The sequence below is a fragment of the Cetorhinus maximus genome, chromosome 10 (genome assembly GCF_964194155.1).
Source record: "Cetorhinus maximus chromosome 10, sCetMax3.hap1.1, whole genome shotgun sequence".
Classification (NCBI taxonomy): domain Eukaryota; kingdom Metazoa; phylum Chordata; class Chondrichthyes; order Lamniformes; family Cetorhinidae; genus Cetorhinus; species Cetorhinus maximus.
In genome coordinates, this window is record NC_135888.1 from 110,574,702 (window position 1) to 110,593,407 (window position 18,706).

The 18,706-nt window shown below is 42.8% G+C and overlaps 1 long non-coding RNA gene across 1 annotated transcript in view; it reads right to left on the reverse strand.

Moving 5' to 3' along the window:
* The window catches only part of LOC144685944 (uncharacterized), a 137,019-nt gene that overhangs the window by 58,023 nt on the left and 60,290 nt on the right, over positions 1 to 18,706 (reverse strand). The window lies entirely within an intron of this gene.

Here is an 18,706-nt window from a genome sequence, read left to right on the forward strand (position 1 = left end):
TGTTTGCATTGTTTGGAACTGACTCAATATTTATATAGAAAATTCCTACCCTGCGTGTCTCACTATAGTTTTGATTAACAAAAGCTAAATTTTTATGTTAGGGAGAAAAGAAGTTTTACTTTATATTGTCCTTAATCAAGACCTTTGGCAAAATCCAATCAAGTAAAGAATTCATAACCAAAGTCACACCTATTAAATCCCAAATTGCAGACACAAAAAGTATTGTTGGAGGAATCATGCAAAAAGAACAATTTTCATTCATACAATATCTTTAACAGATAAAAAAAAATCCAAGGTGCTTAACAAGAGAAATAGGCAAGGGTATAAACACTGGATCAAAGTGAGATGGATTAAGACGTGTGACAGAGAGCTTGATTTTAAGGAGGCTTTTACAGTTGGGAAGAGAAGTGGGTTTAGGGAGGTGCTTTCAGGGAGTTGGGTCAAGGTGGCTGATTCAGTGTCATGGGTTACTAAGGTGGAACTCTACTCCTCAATTCTGTTTGGTAACCATTTCTGAAGGTACAAATGGCACTGGGAGATGATCAGTGGGCTTGGCTGAGATATTTTTAATCTTGACAAGTATCACCCAGTAGATTACAAGTAAGTGTACTGCATTTTATTTCTAGTTTCAATGTCCAACTTTAACTTTTTGTTCTTAACGTGGATTCATTTAAGGGCCTGGTAAATTTAGGCATAATGAGTTACGTTTTCCTCATAATGTGGAAACAGTGGAAGCAGCATGCTATGGGCAGAACTAAGTGATCCCAAAGCTAACAGATCAGATCAAAACTCTGCAGTCCTGCCACATCCAGTTGTGAATGGTGTTGACAATTAAACAACGAACCAGAGGAGAAGGCTGCACAAATAGTCCCATCCTCAACACATTTGCAACCATCTTCAGCCAGAGGTGCTGAATGGTTGATCAATCTCAGACTTTTCCTGAGGTCCCCCTCAACACAGATGCCAGTCTTCATTCAATTCCATTCACTCCACATGATATCAAGAAACGGCTGAAGGCACTGCTACAAAGGCTATGGGCCCTGACAACATTCCGGCAATAAATCTGAAGACTTGTGCTCCAGAACTAGCCACAACCCTAGCTAAGCTGTTCCAGTGCAGCTACAACACTGGCATCTCCCGACCATATTGAAAACTGACCAAGTATGCCCTGTCCACAAAAAGGAGGACAAATTCAATCTGACTAATTACTGCTCATCAGCCTATTCTCAATCATCAGCAAAGTGATGAAAGGTGTTGTTAACAGTGCCATCAAGTGTCACATGCTTACCAGTGCTCATTTTGCATTTCACCAGGGCCACTTGGCTCAAGAACTCAGTATAACCTTTGTCCAAACATGGACAAGAAAACTGAATTCTAGACAGCAACTTCTGAATTTCAACATTTAATTGCAGAATGTCAGGTTTGCGCATAAACAATAGTGTCATTAGCCTAACCATTTTATTTAGAGAATATAATACTTGTTGAGTTGATAATTCTCTCAGCATCAAAAGCTACTCCCAAAGACCACTCTTCAGTCCCAATACAGTGTGATCTCTTTTGTACAATATTTGGTAATGTGTTACTGTATTAGTTCAATGAATTTGACCCAGGCCTTTCTGTATTCGCTTTATCAGTGGATAGCAGGGAATAAATAATCTGCTAGACTGTTGCAGGGTCCTGCAGATTTCACAGAATCACACAGTGTAGAAGAAGCCCTTCGGCCCATCGAGTCTGCACCGACACGTGAGAAACACCTGACCTACCTACCTAATCCCATTTTTTCCAGCACTTGGCCCATAGCCTTGAATGTTATGACGTGCCAAGTACTCATCCAGGTACTTTTTAAAGGATGTGAGGCAACCCGCCTCCACTACCCTCTCAGGCAGTGCATTCCAGACTGTCACTACCCTCTGGGTAAAAAAGTTTTTCCTCACATCCCCCCTAAACCTCCTGCCTCTCGCCTTGAACTTATGTCCCCTTGTGACTGACCCTTCAACTAAGGGGAACAGCTGCTCCCTATCCACCCTGTTCATGCCCCTCATAATCTTGTACACCTCGATCAGGTCGCCCCTCAGTCTTCTCTGCTCCAACAAAAACAACCCAAGTTTATCCAACCTCTCTTCATAACTTAATTGTTTCATCCCAGGCAACATCTTGGTGAATCTCCTCTGCACCCCCTCCAGTGCAATGACATCCTTCCTATAATGTGGCGACCAGAACTGCACACAGTACTCCAGCTGTGGCCTCAATAAGGTTCTATACAACTCCAACATGATCTCCCTACTTTTGTAATCTATGCCCCGATTGATAAAGGCAAGTGTCCCATATGCCTTTTTCACCACCCCACTAACATGCCCCTCTGCCTTCAGAGATCAATGGACACACACGCCAAGGTCCCTTTGTTCCTCAGAACTTCCTAGTGTCATGCCGTTCATTGAATACTTCTTTGTCAAATTACTCCTTCTAAAGTGTATCACCTCACACCTTTCAGGGTTAAATTCCATCTGCCACTTATCTGCCCATTAGACCATCCCGTCTATATCTTCCTGTAGCCCAAGACACTCAACCTCACTGTTAACCACCCGGCCAATCTTTGTGTCATCCACAAACTTACTAATCCTACCCCCCCACGTAGTCATCTATGTCATTTATATAAATGGGGGACCCAGCATAGATCCCTGTGGTACGCCACTGGACAGAGGCTTCCAGTCACTAAAGCATCCTTCTGTCATCATCCTCTGTCTCCTACAACTAAGCCAATTTTGAATCCACCTTATCAAATTACCCTGTATCCCATGTGCATTTGCCTTCCTTATAAGTCTTCCATGTGGGACCTTGTCAAAGGCTTTGCTGAAATCCATTTACACTACATCAACTACACTACCCTCATCTACACACTTGGTCACCTCCTCAAAAAAAATCAACATTTGGGATAGAAAGTTCAGGTCTGGTTTATTGGAGATAAAAAAAATACATAGTTGCAGAAAGTCAGTACAGACTTCACTTCATCGCAGAACTTGTAACCTTGTTGTGCATAAAAATATGACACAATACTTCAGTATCACTCCTAATAATACTGAAACTGGACCTGTATCCGTGATACAAACTTACGTGTGCTGTCTTCATATACACACCTATTGCACATTGGCCACATGCCATATCAGTGCTAAACTGGCATTCCTTTTGCCCGTTTAATACCTGGAAAACAACACAAGCAAATTTATACGCCCATGTGTGGGATTGTCCCAGATTTTCACAAAGTGCAGTACTGGGCAGGAAAAAGGACGTTTTACACCCCTCCGTCCCCCCCGCCTGTAATGGCGGCTTTTCGCGCCATCTCGTCCCATTCCCAGTGCATCCCACCTCATTAGTTATGCATTCACGGGGAACACACCGGATTGCTGGTGGGCAGGTTTGGATTTGCCCGCCATGCCATGACCTCAGCGCTTCCTCAGCTCGGGCGCTATATTTAAAGCGCACCAGAGCACAGCCTGCTTCACGCCTTCAGACCAGGATTGCTCCAGGCGACAGATGGCCCCGAAAGCAAAGAAGACGGCAGCCCCCAAATTTAGTGACACCTCTCTGGGGTGCCTGCTGGACGCAGCGGAAGGCCGCTGCGGTGTCCTCTACCCCACTCTGGCCACAGGAGATCCACCAGAGTCACCAATCCAGCCTGGGGGGCGGTGCCAGTGGCAGTCAGCATCACTGGAGCACAGAGGAGGTCAGCCATCCAGTGCAGGAAGAGGATGAATGCTCTCATCCATTCCGCCAGGGTAAGTTAACCAGCTCATCACTCTCAACTCACACACTCACAAACTCATCGCACATCCACAGGGATCTCACACCCCAAGGGACAACACCACCAACTCTCACACACACCCTCACATCTCCATCAGGCTCATATCCTCTCGAGTTCGAGTCCTCAGCCCGTCCATGGCTCCGCTCACCACACAAACATTCCATGCAGCGCCATGTGTCCTGCTCACACTCTCTCCATCTGTTTTCATGCAGGAGAAGCTGGCTCAAAAAAGGAGGGAGAGGTCCCAGTCCAGAGGTGGAGTGGCCCACTTTAGGCCCCTCACTCATTTTGAGGACCATGTCATCGCGCTGACTGGTGAGGACGTGGACCGTGCCTGTGGCGACAGTGGGGTCCGCGGCAAACGCCCACCTGAGGATCCTGCCCCACATCATCCCTCCCTCAACGCAACTGTGAGTGTTCTCCCTCCTGCTTTTGACTCTGCTGCCATGCACTAATTATCTCTACTTTGGTTTACAGGGAGCTCTGCCAAATGACCGACACTGTCAGCCAGTCCCTCAGCTCCATCCAGGTCCTCACCTCCAGGCAAGGGGACACCTCCTCCCTTGAAGATCTGGAAATACGCAGCCTGGAAGACCCCTCACAGCGCTTATCCACACCCTCCACCAGCACAGAGATACACACCTCGGTGAGACCTAGATCTAGAGCAGGCTTGGGTTTACAATCTGCTGGTCACCGCACAGAAACATATCCGCAGTTGGAGAAGACAGGCTCAGCCAGAGGACTGCTGGGGAAGAGGCATCTGTGAGGCCTGGGTCAGATGATGAACCCCTGGATTTGGCCTTCCAATTCATTGTGGAGAGTCAGCAGAAGGCAGAGGAACATCACGCAGTGCTGTTGGAAGCCCTCAGCAGAGTGAGGGAGGAGTGTGTCCACCTGCTCTCTGATGAAGTGATGCCCACATGTGCATGCATGGAGGTCTCCATGGGAAAAGCAGCAGACGCCATGGAGACCCTGGTCCAGCAGGATGCAGAGATGCTTGCAGACCTACACTCCATCATAGTAGCCATGGGTGAGTTCCTGCAGTGGCAACGTGAGAGGCAAACAGGGAATCTCAACCACCTCCAGGTGTTCCTTCCCCTCAAAGACTCAGGACACGGTCCTCGGGCACCTGAAGGGAGGAGGAGCGGCAGTGTGACACCCCTGTGATATCACTCAGGAATCCCAGAAGCTGTCATCTCCCTCCGAGTCCCCTTTGCCTGTGACCCCCTCAATCTCATCCTCTGTCACTGCAGAGGGAGCAGCTGGCCCACAGGAGGACAGCAAAAACAAGCTGGAGCACTCAAGGCTTCGGCTTTCCAGAGGACACATGCCGAAGTCATCAGAGGCAACAGGACCTACCATTGCACAGGCTGCCTCCACCTCTCCTGCAGATGTCAGGGCAGCACCTAGAAGAAGTGCTAGGCTTAGAAAATTTAAGAATTTCTGATCACAAGTAGTTGCACGGGTGAACAAATTTTTAAAAATTATTCATATATGGGATGAGGGCATCGCTGGCTAGGCCAACATTTATTGCCCATCCCTAATTGCCCCTGAGAAGGTGGTGGTGAGCTGCTTTCATGAACTGTTGCCGTCCCTGTGGTATAGGTATACCCACAGTGCTGTTAGGGTGGGAATTCCAGGATTTTGACCCAACAACAGTGAAGGAACAGCGATATATTTCCAAGTCTGGCACTTGTATGGCACGAATGTTACTTGCCACTTGTCAGCCAAGCCTGGATACTGTCCGGGTCTTGCTACATTTGGACATGGAGTAACACAGAAAAATGGGACTGTTTTTGGCAATGACTAGCATAAGCCTCCAGAATTGCTGCCAAGGCATAATCGAAGAGGACCATCACATTCATCACAACCAATGCCAGCACTTTATGCATTTGGAATCAGTGCAGGAAAATATCATACAATTTTACTAGATCAGGCAAGACCATCAAATCAACCATTACTGCATTGTGCAAAATATGTCTTCAGGTAGAATTACCTCCATTCATACACTCAAAGTACTTTAAATCCCATATGTTTTGGTGTTGGCAAAAATAGGGGAACACTGACCAAGCACAGGTACATTTGTGCCTGCCACTTAGAGGACAGGCCAATTCAGTTTTTAATGTACAAGTTCTGCCCCCTTTTGCATAGGCTCCACAAACAGGAAATCCTTGTCAAAATCATTGGGGCTAGGGTCGCTAATCCTCCAGGATTGGCCTGGAGTCTTCAGAAATTGAAGATCAATCTTCAGGACACAGCTTTGTGCAACCCTGAAGAAAAATCATAGGGATATTAAAAATGATTGTTCCCTTTTGTAATTTTCTCCGAACGTTTCTCTTCACCAGGTATATAAATTTTAAAAATGAGGAAAAATAATAGGCTGTTTCATTGTTTGGCAAGCATCATGCATTTGGGTAATGAGTCATTTTGTTTTCCAATTGGCGTCGGAAGGCAATACATCACACGGATTGATGTGTTAGCTGACTAATGGCAAGAACATGGGGCAAGTCATGTTATGAAACCTCCAGAAATATATTTAATCACAGCTGGTAATCCTAATCAGGACTCGATCTACAATTTTAGTTGGAAGTCTGAGCGGGGAGGAATAACGACTTCCTTATCAGACCAAACCTGCTGGAAGGGAGATTGTGGGCCAGAGGAGGCCCGGGAAGTTTAGTTTGAAAATACCCAGTTTTCTGTGTGAATCAGGTGGAGCAGGGGTGACCCTCTGTGCCTCAGAAGGAAGCCTTTGGGGCTCTCTCATCCCAGGTCTCCCTCTTTCCCACTCCCTTCCATTTAGCTGACCTGCAGAGACCTTTCCTATAAGTTACAGGCTACGGGCTCCTGTCTGAGATCTTCTGCTTCTGGCCATTGGCCAGGTAGTGCACCTGGCTGGTCTTGGTCAGGGCCGTAATGAAAGTTATCATAATGAGATCCAGCCACTAAGATCAGCCACGCCTCCACAGCCCTGAACTCCCTGGGTTTACTGGCCACTTCGGCACCCAGGAGCAGCATGCCCGCCCTCTTTTAAAATTGGGGCAATTATTTTAGTAAATTTGCTGTGTTACAGTGACGTGAGCAGAGCCATTTAGGCAGCTGTGACGCTATGGCAACCATCAGAAACTGCGCCACAAATCACAAGTTAAGTATAGGTTGTGCCACTAGTTATTTGTTACATTTCTAACACGTTGTGGTTGATGTTTGGGTCTAGGTGTATAGTACACAGCTCTTGTTTTATCATCTAATTTTACAAAGTCAACAGTAACACAGTAATGAAGTTTCTTTGATTAATTTTTCATTGTAAATATTATCTTGGTGTGAGCAGCTCTGACATTTACTGTACCTATATCACCTGAGATATTAAACAATATTTATTACTAATAATAGAATAATATTAAAAGCCTATTGTTGGGTTCTTATCACACCTGGTTAAATGTCCTGTGCCTGTTAACTCATGTACAGTATTTTAAAGTTGAATGAATTAAATGTAATCTAAGTCAGTTCTGAGGTGTTAAAGGTTGCCAATAATTTCTTGCTATTTACCGGAATGCCACGAGGCATTGCTCCACCTTATCTACAGGTACTTATTTTATTACAGTTTGGTATGAACTTTGCCTTTATATGTTTACTTATCTTATTTGGAATTTGATTAAATTTTGCCATACTTTATATCACAACCACAGTAAAAGTTGATACAATGTCTTCTTTAACCAGTTCTTTGCTCTTTAGCAAAATGATCAGCTTAATTAAAAGCCATCTGTCCCAAATCGATAATGCCACTCCAAAAGAACTTCATCACTGTTTTACTCTACATGTTCTATGCAAAATGTCTATGGCCAAGCTGCATCTGATGAGCAGCTTATGCTGTCTGATAGATGTCGCACAAAAGGAGGCCCTCTGGCTTACTTGCCTGTGCCAGCTCGTTGGTAGATCTATCCAATTAATTCCACTCCCCTACTTTTTCACATGCCCTGCAAATCTTGTACTAAAAGACAAAACCTGGTACCAAAATTGAATGAAAAACAAGTTAGCACGCTTTAGGAATTGTAACAGATGCAATAAATTGTTACCAATTTCTTCCAACAAAATCTAGCATTGAAGACTGGAAAAGATGAAACGAAGGCAAATAAAATATCATTGCCCAAGTAAAAGTTTGCAAGCAAAGCTTACAATAAAGAGCAACGAACCACCAGTGTGAGTGTACCTTTTCTCTTACATGTCAATTGTTATTACGTACAAATAGTAACAAACAACAAAGACTTCAGAACTAACTAAATTTGTTCTTTATTGTACAGACATTTTAATTCTGCACTATATGTATAAAAACAACATCCAGGTCAGAGGGACAGGGAACTTCCTGTACTTCACTATCGATACGAAGTTTCAATTTCAACATTGTACGATACCATCCTACACAGACCTTTATACAATTACAGTTCATCACCAATGAACTATAAATTTTCAATAGTCCAAATGTTCCAGTAAGAAGAATTCAAATAACCACAAAGGCATACAACTACTAGTGTCATTTTGCATTACTTCTTGCTATGGGAATAGGTTAATTACTGCATCTTGGTACGCAAAAAATGAGATGAGGCTGGGATGGGCAAGGTGAATGTCATCAGTCAGGGATCTTGCCATTTGCACCTCACTCAGCCCATGTGTGAAGTGCAGTGATGCAGATATACTTGAATGACTGGGCCAGGTCCTGGTAAAAGTGGATATGGCAGTTTCCAAACAGCAATTGATCTCAATGCTAGAGTGCCAATGGGGAAGTAGAAAAAAATCTTATATTTTTCTTTTTATTTGGACTCTACTTCAACCACAGGAAGGTGTTGCTTTCAAATTCCAGATCTTCTGTTGAAAATAGCAGAGGTGCTTGCACCCTATATATATGACTCCAGCTCTGGGATTTGGATTGGTCACAGTAGACTGGCTGTAGAGAGGGCTTTAAACTAAATAATGTAATGGTGGGGGGGGGGGGGGGGGGAGGTTCACATGAGTGGAGATTTAGAAAGTTAAAGATAAAGGACAAGGCAATAGTGCAGAGTAGCGATGCAGGTAGTGATGACCAGAGGAAGGGACAGAGCATACAAACAAAAGAGTATACCAGTATATAAAGGTTAGAGTAGGGCAAAATAGTAAAATGACAGAATTAAAACCTCTTTATCTGAATGTACACAGCATTCGTAACAAGATGGATGAATTGATGGCGTAAATAGAAATAAATGAATAGAATATGATAGTTATTCCAGAGACATGATTGCAAAGTGAACACAGCTGGGACCTGAATATTGAAGGGTATTTGATATTTCGGAAGGACAAGAAGAAAGGAAAAGGAAATGAAGTGACTCTGTTGGTAAAGGATGAGATCAGTACAGTATTGAGAAATGATCTTGGTTTGGAAGATCAAAATGTCGAATCAGTTTGAGTGAAGATAAGAAATAGCAAAGGAAAGAATTCATCGGCGGGAGTGATTTATAGGCCCCTGACTATAGCTACACTGTAGGACAGCGTATAAGTCAAGTCATAACAGAGGCTTGTAAGAAAGGTACTGCAATAATCATGGGAGATTTTAAATCTTCATATAGATTGAATGAATCAAATTGGTAAAAGTAGCCTGGAGGATGAGTTCACAGAGTGTATTCAGGGCAGTTTCTTAAAACAATACATTCGAGAACCAAGCAGCGAACAGGCTATTTTAGGCCTGGCAATGAGACAGGATTAATGAATGGCCTCATAGTAAAGGATCATCCAGGAAAGAGTGATCATTAGAATTTTACATTCAGTTTGATGGTGAGAAATTTGGGTCTGAAACTAGGGTCTTCAATTTAAATAAAAGCAATTACAAGGGTGTGAAGACAGGTTGGCTAAAGTGGAATGGGAAAGTAAGTTAAAAGGTAAGACCGTGGAAAAGTAGTGGCAGGCATTTACGGATATATTTCATAACTCTCAACAAAGATATATTCCATTAAGAAAGAAAGATTCTATGAGAAGGATGCACCATGTGTGGCTAGCTAAGGAAGTTAAGATTGGTATCAAATTGAAAGAAAGGATGTGCAATTCTGCAAAGAATAATGGATGCCAGAAGATTGGGAATTCTTTATAAACCAGCAAAGGACGAGTGAAAAATTAATAAAGAGGGAGTATGAGAGAAAATGAACAAGAAATATAAAAACAGGTAATAAAAACACCTACTAGTATATAAAAAGGAAGAGGGTAGCTAAAATAAGCATTGGCCCCTTAGACGCCGAGTCTAGGGAATTAATGACGGGAAACAAGGAAATGGCTCGTTTCCATTTCAAGCCATCGGACAAGTATTTTGTATCTGTCTTCACAGGAGAAGACACAATAAGCATCCCAAAAATAGTAGGAAAACAAGAGGCTAAAGGGAGGAAGTTAAAACAAACACAATCCCTAGAGAAAATGTACTAGAAAAACTAATGGGACTAAAGGCTGACAAGCCCTCCAAACCTGATGGCCTGCATCCTAGGGTACTAAAGGAAGCAGCTGCAGAGATAGTGGATACATTGTTTGTATTCTTCCAAAATTCCCTTGATTCCCAGCAAATTGGAAAACTGTAAATATAACATCACTATTTAAGAAAGGGGGAAGACAGAAAGCAGGAAACTATAGGCCAGTTAGTCTAATATGTCACTGAGAATATGTTAGAATCCATTATTAAGGAGACAGTAGCAGAGCATTTAGAAAACGAAAATACAATCAGTCAGTGCCTACATGGTTTTATGAAAGGGAAATCGTGTTTGACAAATTTATTTGAGGATGCAACAAGGAGGGTGTGTAAAGGGGAACTAGTAGATGTAGAGTATATGGATTTCCAAAGATGCCATTTAAAAGGTTACTACACAAGATATGAGCTTATGATTTTGGGAGTAATATATTAGCATGGATAGAGGATGACTAACAAACAGGAAACAGAGTAAGGATAAATGGAGCATTTTCAGGTTGGCAAACTTTAACAAGTGGAGTGTCACATGGATCAGTGTGGGGCCTCAACTTTTTTTTATTTAAAACAACCTAAGCCTTCCTTTGATCAACAAGCAAGTCAAGGGTCATAGAGGCTGGATGTGGAATTAAAGCCACAATCAGATCAGCCATGATCTTATTGAATGGCACATGGGCCGAATGGCCTACTCCTACTTGTATTTTTAATAATCTCAAAAGTCTCATTGGGAGGGTAAGGGTAGATTAGGCCGTCTGGAATTTTGAGCCCAAAGACTGATATCAGAAAAGGTGTATGTCTATTTAGTACTATTGGAAGCTAAGGTCATGATTTTTTCAAATGGGGATCCCGAACCCGCACTTGCTGGGAGCCAGACCAGGGGAGCCATGATCCCGGAGGCAGACTCTGAACTTGCTGCCTCCATGCCTGCCGCTCAATTAAAGAAAGCAACCGTGTTCCCAATGCTGCCGACTCAATCACAGGCATAGCAGCTTTCGAGTTTTGGCAGTCCCACAAAGCAAGGTGGGTGCTGCTGAGGCTGGTGGGAGAACATAAGGGCACCTCAAAATGGAGGCACTATTGGAAGGATGAAAAATAACACATTTTTAGAGGGGGCAAAAAGGCTGGCCTGTCCAATTGGAGGGGAACCCCCCCCTGGTGGCAGTATTTTGGCCACAAGAGTGGTCTTTGTTTTGGTTGACTCCTTTCTGGGGAATGGAGCCTCCAACTCCAATGGCTCCCCAGACTGCCACAGGTAGGCTATCTCCATTAAACCGGGGGCCTCTGCAGGCGACTGGGGGTGGGTGTGTGTGGCTGCACTCCGCTGCCATAAAAATTCTGACAGGTGCTCTAAATAGCCCCTTTTTAGTGCCTTAAATATGCAGATTGGCTGCCCGCTACCTTATAGTTGGTTGCATCCTGGTCCGCCCCAGAGAAACATCCCCAGAGGCAGGAATATGTCAGGGAGCTATCATGGTGCCACTCCCCACTATTTTGCTGGTTCTCCCCTCCGCAAACCTCCCACTCATCCTCCCACTATCACAGGGCAGTGAAAACCCTGCACTCAGGGCAAAACATTGAATTAAGTAGTGTCATTTCTAGCAATGCTATGAAGATTTCCTGGCAGAGCAGACTGTGCCACCGGCCATGGCCTGCAGAGCCAATGTTACATTCTTTGAGGTGTCTAAGACCTCACACTAAATGTTTTTATAAAATATTTATAGATATCCTCATGGTAAATTTCTAAAATTTTAAAAACTGGACTTTTAAAATGGCTAAAGTAATGTCTGTGTGTGGCCCTCGAACAATAGGAGCTAATATGGAAGTCTCACAGAAACTTGTACCTCGTTATTTCTGAAGAGATACTAATGACCCCTGTGGGCTGCAGAGACCAAGTTCAAAGGAAACCATACAAAGTCCATCTGCACTTCATAAGCCAAGCCTAGCCAACCAGAGCCTATTCGTCTGCTAGGACAAAGGACCCCACAATATTCCTTTCAAGTCTTAATAGTTGAAACATTTAACAATCTCAGAAACCCAGATGAGGGATACACACCCTTTGTCAAAGACACTATGAAGAGGTGGCAGTCATGTGACATTGAATCCTCTAGCTTGTGTAACCAGTAATATTGCCTTGCTGTACTGAAGAAAATCCTCAATCTGCCATTTTTACCATCTCCAAATAGGCACAGCAAAGAGGCTCTGCCAGGCTCACTACCTGGACCCATCTACACAGTTTCTATTGGAACTCCTGTGCCATCGCCCACAAGACTTATTAATCTCTACATTATTAATCATCACCTCATGTGAAGACAACTCCACTGGAAAAGGGAATTATACAGCATTGGTTTTCAGCTGAAGGAATGTGAAGGAATGCCTCATGGAAATTTGATTTTGGATCTGGACACACATGAAACAATAATTCTTTTCTCTGTGGTCTTTGCCCTGTAAATCTTTATATCTCTAAACCTCTTTTACATTATGAGTGCACAGGAGGGCTACAGAGCGACCCCCTCCCGTGTTTTGAGTATGTGCAAATAAACTAACTCTCTGAGTTCATCCTATCTCGAGTTTGCTGTAGGGTTAGTAATAGAAAATTGGATCACACTAAAACTGAGGGGTTGGGAAACACACCACCGCTTATAAAGGGGAAAGCAAATCAAAACACCTTTCTGTTTATGGACGGGTGGTGAGAGGAGAAATCAGGGCTGTTTAAATTAATCGCCCTCCTGTCTGTAACAGAGGATATGGACATAATCAGGTGTGTCCCTTTTGTGCACCTTTCCTAGTGTCATGCAGTCCAACAGTCCAGTTAAAAGATTGATTTGCAGCCATCCCAACCAGTTAGTTGCAGCACAATATCTGTGTGGCTGCAGCTCACCGGCAGTACTTAAATGTAACCAGTACCATCATGGACTGACAGATAGACCCATTGTTACACCCACTCTGGGCAGCAGCTGAGTTTCTTGTGCCAATTTGCTTTTGTTGGACATGGATAGTCAATGACTAACTTATTTATTGTTTAGGCAAATATTAGCACATGACCTCTTGGCATTCTGGTCCACACACGTGAGAGAATGTAAATTTTATGTGATTTACTCGTAGCTTTGCTTATAGGATGTGGCCACTGGTTTCCTTCCTTCTGAACTTTAGGGGTTATTTTGGCCAAAGTGTGAAAACAGGAAATATGCACTTTGCTACTAAGAAGCGCCTATTTGAAAGTCCGAATTTACGAACACAATTTTTGTGCTGATTGGTGGTTTTTATGATTTGTCTGCAGGCGAGAAACTGAAAATTGCAGGTTTAATACTCAGCCCAGGATTTTATGGCCCCGCTGCTATAGCCCCAATGGATGCGGCAAGCCATTTAAATCTCCATTCAGTTTGGCGGGACTGTAATATCCTGCCATGGGGGGGGGCCATAAAATCCTGGCCCTAGGCACTGATTGGATGTAATTTCCCTGGATATGCCTATGTAGCCTGCACTCATCCATTCCCACTGAAGGTGTGCAGTGCAATGGCTGGGAGTGGAAGGAATCCTCAAGTAACAAGGGAGAGGGTGCCTAGGTTTTTGATGTGGCAGTGAAGCTCCTGGTAGAGGAGGTAGAGAGAAGGAGGGATGTCCTCTGCTCACAAGTAGGGAAGGACACCACAGAGGCAACTGATGCACAGCAGGTAGGAGATTGCCTGGGAGGTCACAGCCAGGAGCCTTGGCTCCATTATTGCAAGAAATTTAATAACTTGAAGCTAAGAAACCATCTCGCAAACGCACTTCTCAATAACTTCACCACCTGAATCAGCATCACAACCTCAATACCCTTCACCCACCATCTAACTATGCTCTGATATTCACATGCCTTATTGCATCCTTCATAGCACTGTTTGCACCTCAGATACATCTCACAGTCCTTCAAACATGTGAGGTGTCACACACAAGCAATCGTACTCACCACTCATGTACAACCACCACTGTTTTTCCTTCAGGAGAAATTAGCGTATAATAGTTGGCAGCAGGACTTGACCTGGGGAGGGAAAGTATGAATTCCTGATATCACTCCCTATGTCTATATTAAATTAGGTATTCACCAGAGATTTGATACTGTTTGCAGTCTGAATACCAGAAGTCACATAAATTGTGGCAGCCATCTAACACTTGGTGGGTACAATTTTTAAAAGTATTGATTGAAAGTTCATAATATGACATGCCTGTTCTGGGCATGACAATAGTGCTCAAAATACTCAGCAAGGTCTTGTTTACTCCTATTCAACTGATTTCCAATAGGAAAGGTCATTAAATGAAGCATTATCCACCAAAACGGCATGCAGTCCCTTTAATGAGCACTTGTAAGCAACTTAATTGTCTATCAATCCCTTTAACAGTCTGCTGGGTGGCTGCTCCTAGCACTAGCTTCAACTCCTTTACCCAAATGATGTCTTGTGCTAACTGCAAACTAATCTGGTCTTTTAGCTTAAGGCTTAATCTTGACCACCTCTTTGCCTCGTGAGTACCTAAAGTATTCAGCCAAAATTACTCTCATAAGGCTGGGAAATGTTCTTTTCTCTGTGTACTGTTCTCACCAGGTGAGGAGGGGTCTTCTCGTTTGACAGCAACGGGTTTTTTTGTGTAAAAAGGATATACTTGTCAATTCAGTGAGCACGAAACTGTTTACGTGCTTTGGTTATAAAAGAACTAATAGGGCAGGTTTTCTTGATTTTAACAAAGAAATAGGCTAGCTTTATTATACTTAAACCGATCCAAGTAAAATAATAAAAGTACACACAACTTCCTCACACACAAACACTCAAAGTTCACACACACATAAATACAGATTACAGAGTGGAGAAGAATAGGTTGGCCAAATTAGAGTCCATAAGAAAAGCAAAATAGTATACAGTCTGTAGTTTGGTGTAGTTCAGCTGGCTTCAGGCTGAATTCAATGGTCTCAATGCTTCCGATTTAAAGACATGGACAATTGAGTTGGTTGTTCTTTGGGAGACGGTAGTGCTGGGATGGATTCTTTTAAGAAATCTGTCTGCAGCAAGGCTTCCATGTAAGATGACAGAAAACAGGCTTCAAAGCTTATCGGGTGGGTTGGAAAAAAATGAGGCAGAAGGGACCCCACTTGGGCCTTCTCTCTAAGCTGCTTGTCCTCAGTTCTGCTGAGGAAACATGTGCTTAAAACATACAAAGGGTTGGCTTGTCATGTGACCTTTCTTCTCCAACTGCCAGGGGGATTCAATAAAGACATTCTCCATGTATTCCAAAGGTGATTTGATTAGCTCATGTCTGGAAGCTAATTTAACCAGGGTCCCATTGTCCAAGCAATTGGTCTGAATAGCCAATCTCCAACCGCTGAATACCTCAGGTAATTGCCATAGATACTGCTAATGAGACATGAGACGCAAGTCTTTCACTCTCCCCTGAAGTCATTGTCTTTGATAGGTTTTGCAGACAGACTGACTCCACACCAATTAATTGGAATGTGGAACGTATAGTAATGAAAATTGGGGTTAGTCATCTTGGGCTGTGCGTTCAAGTGACTTTAGTGTCCGTGTTTTTAAAAGGTTTGCTTTTAAAAGTACAATTCAGGTTTCCAGCCCGTGTATTAAAATCATGATTTGACATAAAGCATACCTTCATGACAGCATGTTAAAAAAAGAAAGACCTTGCATTCATATAGCACTTTGCACAGCCCCACAATCTTTGCACTTTATAACAAATAAAACTCCGTTGAAGTGGCCTTAGTGTCATATCATTCATAAGCATGCACACAGCAACATCCCATAAACAATGCTAAAATGAAGGTCCAGTTAATTTGTTTTGGTTGTATTCACTGATGAATGGATGTTGACCTGCACAGCAGGAGAGCTCTCTGTTCTTCATTGATAAAGTACAATGGGATCTTTAAATCTACCTCATCAGGCACAGAATTTAATGTTTCACCCAAAAGTCAGCACCTCCAGCACTGTAATACAAAGTGTGAGCCTCCAACCGTAGAACAAGCTATAAACCTGCAATCTGCTAATGCAGAGTTAACCAATGTTGCACACATTTTCTTCCTGACCAAAGTACACCCATTTCTTTCTGAAGGGACATTTTCTGGTTTTTAAAGGCTGTTTTCAAAAACTTTTTGTACTTCACAACTTATGACATTTTCTTCATTTTTCTTGCTAAGTACTTATTTCCTTCAGCTATTTTGGCCCTTTTATTTGTATATGCAAGGAGCCTAATGTCTGTTTCAGATGTAAGCAACGCAACCCTCATGCCCTTTACCAAGAAAGTAATTGGCTCATTTCTGGATGATAAATAATGCATGTGTTATGTCTGGACCTTCATTTTAGCATTGTTTATAGGATGTTACTGTGTGCATGCTTATGAATGATATGACACTAAGGGCACTTCAACCTGGGGTTCACAAATGCTTTTTAACTAATTTAGCTCAAACTCCCAAAACAAAACATCTCCCTGGACTGTACTTCTTTGCAAGCAGTGTAGACATCACAGCTCCAGTTGTCCAGCTAAGTAAGCTCACCTGCTGTTTTAGGGCTCCATCTCCTCTATTCTGACTCTATTAAACAAACATGGTTAACCTTCTGAACAGCCATTTTCTTTTAGGTGTTCTGACAATCTTTAAAGCTCAGAAATTTAGTTGCCTTACCTTCACATAACAATCCTCCCAGAACCAAACATTACCTCTAAAATACTAACATGAACTAGATATTTGTCACAGACTGAACACCTTTAGAGTCTGTTATAGCTTGCTTTCTTTACTAAACATCACTTAGATGGGATGGATGTTGCACCTTCATCTTATAGATTTGGCATTCATCCCTCTCAGTGATGAGTTGGCAAGCTGTACAGGTGATCCTGTGCAGCTTACTTTTGGCGTTGTAGGCGTCATGCTTGATGGTGCTAATGTTGTGTCACTTGCTGGTTATGTTGTTGATGTTGCACCGCTTGTTGGTTATGTTGTTGATGTTGCACCGCTTGTTGGTGATGCTGTTGATGTTGTCTCACTGTTTAGTGATGTTGCTGGTGTTGTTCATGATCATTTCCGCTTTTCCAACTCAGGTGTCAGTCGAATATAAACTCTATTCCTTCTAATTTGCTTATTAGTTTCGGTCTCAATGATGCACGACTTTGGAGTCTCAACTTCACCAACTACTTTTTTCTGGGTTCCAGGTTTTCATAATTGGATTCTGCACATGTACAGTTTGTCATTTCAGCAACTCAGGAAAGGATTTAGCATAACTGTTAAAGTGTTGACCTCCTTCTACCTGTGCATCAGTGAGTTGTTGTCTTACTTTCTCCTGGTGACTTGGAGCATGTATCTTGCTTGCCGGAGCTGCTATACTTCTTCCATTTAACAGCTCTTCGGGCGATTTCATGTCAGCCTTGAGTGGGTAGATCAGAGTGACAATAAGATAGCTTTCATCAAGATGTGCTTTGTGCCAAATAAGGATTTTTAATCCAATGGTTGGAAACCTGAATGGAACTTTTAAAAGCAGGCTCAAAAAAAAGAGACTAAGTGACTTGAACTCACAGCCCAAGATGGCTAACCCCAATTTTCATTACAATGCATTCCACATTCCAATTAATTGGAGTGGATTCAGTCTGTCTGCAAAACCCATTGAAGACAATGACTTCATGGGAGTGTGAAGGACTCACATTTCCTGTCTCATTAGCAAGGCATCTATGGCAATTACCTGAGGTATTCAACTGGAGACAGGCCATTAAGACTAATCATTTTAATATGGGCCCTGACTAAATTATCTTGTAGACATGAGCTAATCAAGTCATTTTTGGAATACATGGACAATGTCTTCGGGCAGTTGGAGAAAGAAGGTCATATGACAAGCCAGCCCTTTGTATGTTTTAATCACATGTTTTCCTAGAAGAACAGAGGACAAGCAGCTTAGGGAGAAGAACTAAGTAGGGTCCCTCCTGCCTCCCTTTTTTCAAGCCACCTGGCAATCTTCGAATCCTGTTTGCCAACCGTCTTCATCCAGGGCTGTAGGCAAAGATTTCTTAAAATAATCTAACCTAGCACTACCAACTAACTCAGTTGTCTACAACTTTAAATTGGAAGCATCAAAACTACTGAATTCATCCTGAAGCCAGCCAATTCACCAAACGACAGCCTGCACACTTCTTTGCTCTTTTTTATGGACTCTAATTTGGCTAACCTATCCTTCCCCACTCTGTAATCTGTACTTATGTGTGTGTGAACTTTGATTGTTTGTGTGTGTGTGAGAGAAATTTGAGCATAGTTTTATTATTTTACTTAGATAGGTTTAAGTATAAGAAAGTTAACCATTTTCCTTAAATTCAAGAAAACCCGTCCTATTGATTCCTTTATGATCAAACTGCGTAAACGGTTTTGTACTCACTGAATTGCCAAGTATATCCTTGTCAATAAAAAAAGCTGTCACGGTCAAATGAGG